Genomic DNA, 5,267 nt, shown 5'->3' with positions numbered 1-5,267 from the left:
AGGGAAAAATGAGCATTTGTTTCTAGTGAAAAACTTACAACCATGGTACCCTTACCATTTCATATCTCATATGATTCGATTTAGTGGAAAAATAATTTAGACAAAAATGATAAAATCCCCAAAAGGATCAAGTAACTCAAAGTAACTTGATTGAAGTCCAAACCATATCGAATAGCGTTTGATTTCTTATCCATCCACACATTATTTCATAATGCGTGCTAAGAGAGATTAACTTGTGATACTATATCACATTTCCTTGGCTTATATCAAAGTCTTCACTTTGATAATCCCATCACGACTAAATCGTGATTCCTTGAACTCTTGAACTTCTTCAAAGATTTCTCTATTTACCTTATTAAGTGAACACACTAGCGTCAACTTAAATCGTTGGTAAAAGAGAATGATCAACCTATTATGGATCAATGATTTATAACCTCGATCTCCTTTTCAACCAAAAGGCACGAGACATCTTGCTACGAATACAAGATACGCATATACCATTAACAATCTAATGGTTTCAAGAGTACTCGTTAACTCTTTGCGTTCATTATTCCAAAATTTTAAGGTTTAATCTTGGGTTACCAACTTGAGTCTAGCATCATCTTCATGATATATTATTCTAGTTTGGTTTAGAATATAATCACCTTGATGATGGGCTAGCCATACATCAAATCATGGTGTATAGGGTCATAAAAGTGAAACCTCTTTTGTATCTATAACAAATTGTATTCTTATTTAGAGTTTATGTACTTAATAGTCACAATTAAGTACAACTCCAAACCCGAAAACTAGATTTAGTACACAATGACTCTATCTCTTGACTTCATTGTTGCTAGTCGTCATATTCTAATCATCCTATGTATCAAACATAATGATGAAAACCACCACCGGTTTCTAATATTGACGAAGTAATACTAGCAAAATTTGTGTTTAATCAAATAAACATTTAACGAAGAAGGTCCCATTAGATGTCCCACAACTAACTTGTTGATTCTTCAATAATTTGGGGTAGTTTCCTTTCTCGTGTCCAACATTTAAGACAATGGAAACTTTATCGGTCGGGATTGATAGGTTTAGTATCGTCATTCTCAACAACTTTACCTTTAACATTACCTTGTATCAATTCCATTTACTTCTTGAACCTCGTCCTCATCTTAACAGTTTAAGAGAATGCTCCCACTTATTTCAATGAGTCTTTGCTTTGAGAAGCAAAATTGAATTCACGAAGATCACTCTTCATTTGTTCGTTTTAGTCTTAAAACTTTCATTGAAGTGGTTGCGTTATTTTGGTCAATTACGAATTCTTGACAAAACTAATTACCAAAACAATTTATCGCTTCAAGGTACTTAATTCATTTAAGTACATGGAAAAATAATCCATTGTAAGTAGATGTGTTAGTCAAGAATCAAAAACCTGTTTGATAATGAATAACTTTAATCTATACTCTTTACAAGAGATCCTTAGCAATGGTTCATATGAGGTTTTAGAAGCAAATTCAAATTTGTCTTTAGTCACGATATTTTAATGGAGATTTGAATCAAAAACGAAATGATATCGTATATGAATTGTAGTAAAGAAATAGAACAATAATAACAACGGAATAGTGGAAAACTTAACATTTATCGTTTTATTAATACTTGTAAACAAGTATAGCATTTACATAGTGACCTCTACCCAACTATGATAAATGATTCCAAGACCCAAATTCATATCGACTTAGGCACGGTGGGGCCGATACATCCTTTATCAATATAACTCGGTGGATTAACGTTTAATCGGTTCTACTTTTAGAACTCTTGGTCGATAATATTACATTAACTATTATCTTTAGCCCAAAACACATCCGACAAGGGCACGGTGGGGCCGATACATCCCTTATCAAAAACTTTTGTTGAGTTCAATCCAAATTTCGAATAAATGTGTCCATGATCCAAACCCACATTAACTTGGGCACGGTGTGGCCGATACATCCCTTATCAACATGAATTCGGTGGATTAACATTCATCACCCACTTCCCCTACGTAACAAGGTTTGTACCCCGGTGGGGCCGAGCGCACTCCCTCGCGAAATAGGTTTTCATGGTTTCTACTATTTGGTAAGGCTATGTCTCAATTGATTGTTTTAGCGAGAGGTCATGTCAATTTATTATCTATCACGTTTTAAGTGAACTAAAGCGGTGAACTACGATAATTTTAATTGACACGGTCGATAAACTCGATAAAATAAAGATGCATGTTTTAGTTATGGCGATTTAGCGATGCATGTGACATAAAATAAAATGCAAGCATAAAGATAAATAAATCCTAGTATGGCCTTTCCTAAAATAGAAAAACTATTTAACTATTACATATTCGGAAACCAACTCCATTGGTCCCTTGAACTTCGGTTGTGGCACGCATCTCGAGGTAACACCGTCTTTATGTATCGCCATTCTTGAAGAAATCCGTCTTTGGGAACTCCGGAATGAATAAAATTACATAATAAATTACATAATTTCCTATTATAAATTTGTAACTAAAATAAAATAAATCTATTAAATTACAAAACGGTGATACGAGATCACAATAAATTACAACCGAATCGATATTCCCATACATTTCGGGAAATACCAATTAAAATCTAAGGCCATACTAAGTAAAATTACATAATTCAAAATTACATAAATAAAAATATGACAATCATAAAGGAAAAATGCAGCATTATAATATGTAAGAACATGCCCAATTTATGCTAAATCGCCTTTAATTAGCCAATATCGTATATTACTCGGTTTTTACGGATTTGCGTGATTTCAACATTTTATAATCACAAAAATACATAAACTCATATTTATGCATAAGTTAATTACCCTAACCTCTTAGGACTCAAAATTTAGTCTTCACTAATAATTTGACCATAATTAACCCATATTTTATAAAATTGTTCATAAATGGACCAAAAATTACAAAAATAAGCCATAAACTTCAAATAAATCACAAAATTTCAAATAAATTCAAAATTCAAAGTTTAAATTCATGAACATTCTGGAAAAATACCATGACACTCATAATGTTCAAAATCTTAGGTTAAAAAATTTTGAAATTTTTCCGGAAAAACAATGTTGCGGTTTATCGATTTTTAATAAAATAATCATAAAAACATGGAAAAATTATTTTCACTAACTTTTCAATTTTAGATCTGAAAAAGATAATAAAATGCAATATTAGACGTTTTTCCTAAGTCATAGATTATGTTTTATTAATTTTCCACTAATAATGTCACTATTTATGCTATTTTTCTTCAAAAATCCATAAATCATGCAAAAAGACTTCTTTATAGCCAATTATTTTACACACATCTTGTAAAATTGCATGTGACAACATATTAATTTTCTATGACCAGATTCGAAATTTAACTCATATTAACCTATTTTTCACCTAAATCCGAATTTAATAATGAAAAATTCATTGTTCGAGCATAACAAGTCCAAAAATTATGAAACTTTACAGGTTATCCCAAAATAATATATGTGACAACATATCCAAAAATCAATGGAAAATTCGAAGTATAGCTAATTTTAGACCAAAAATGACATTTTTACTCATAAAATCATATTTAAATGCCATTATTGTATAATATGAACAATAAAAATCCGAAAAATTAACCAAAATATCCTAAAACATTTTAGGACCAGAAATATTAACATGCATAGATTAATTTCGTGATATCTCATAATAACACAAATTTTACAAGTTTTATATGTTATTCTTATAACTCGGAAAAACTTTTAACCGATTTGCATGCAAACAACCTTGGCTCTTGATACCGATTGAAAGAAATGAAGATCTATATACTAACATATTCATATATGTTTTAATTTAATTTGTCATAAAATTAAAGTTGGATTTTATGCATGCAAACTAAAATAAAAGAAGATAAGAAAACATTTTCTCACCATATGAAATTCGGTCATATTGGGCACCAACAAGATCTCCTTCTTGTTAGTTCTTGTGCTTTCCAATAATGGATGAACATACAAAAATCCCAAAGTAGAGATTCTCCAATTAGTAGCACCAAAGACAATCCCTTAATCCCACAAATAAACATGTACTAGATGTTTGTATTGTAGTTTACCTTAAAATCTATTACTAATACTCATATACTACTTCTAGTAATCTTAGTAATTTATATGAACAATTTGAATCAAATACTCATCTTTTTAATGAATATTGAGGAGAGAGAAGAGAGAATATTCATGAACATTTTTTGCATGTTAATTGAATGGTAGTGTAAGAAAAAGAAAAATGAACCAACTCACCTCCTTGTAGAGGGAGTGTCACGGTTTTAGGAGCCTAAAATGGCATCATTTCTTTTTCTTTTACTCTTCTAAAAAATAGTAGGTGTGTAAGATGTGTAAGACTAGTAGTAGGTAGGCATCATTATGTTTATTTTATCAAATAAAATAAAACAACCAAAACCCACTAACACACCCTCCATTTTCGGTCCATATACTAAAAATGGACTACCATTTTATTTTTGTCAATTTGTCATTTGTCACACAATATGTCACATGTAGTATGTTACATGTTATTAATTAATTTGATGCATATTTATCACATAAATATCATTTCATGAATTAATTAAATTTCATACAACAAATTGACTAGTGATACTTGATCACATAAATAAAATGGGTCATATAGTTATCATTCACAACTTCTTGTAATTATAATTAACCATTCATCCTTATCTTTATTGTTTCTCAAACAATAAATAATTTTAGCAACAAAGCATTTTATTACTAAAATAAATCTTATTTAATCCCATTACAATAAGATATCAATATTCTCTCTCACAAATCGAATTGTTCAATTTTAAGGAATTAATTAATCTGTATCGGTATACAACTAATTAACCTTTTCAATTAAGGGAATCGTCCTTTAGGTGTGACCTCAAGGGATCAACTGATCACCACCGTCGCACGACAGTAATGTCAAACTCTAGCCAACCAATCATTACCGATATGTGTGGACCAGTTGACTATATATGTAATGTATCATCCCTTTCGTATTCTTGAAATGAGATTTAATAATGATATTTAAATCATGTGATCGCACTATTGTTGAGGACACATTTCCCAACATGAGTATGAGTAGCTAAACCCCCATGTGTTAGGATGTAGGGAATCTGTAGCATAGGCGGCATTAGAATAGGACGACCTAGAGCGCGCCATGGTCGATCGACTGGGCTTCCTGGTCGATCGACCGGCCTCGTGAGATTACCTTC

This window comes from Silene latifolia, chromosome X (genome assembly GCF_048544455.1).
Source record: "Silene latifolia isolate original U9 population chromosome X, ASM4854445v1, whole genome shotgun sequence".
NCBI lineage: Eukaryota > Viridiplantae > Streptophyta > Magnoliopsida > Caryophyllales > Caryophyllaceae > Silene > Silene latifolia.
The sequence above is the reverse complement of the archived record's forward strand: the minus strand, read 5'-3'. Positions refer to the sequence as shown.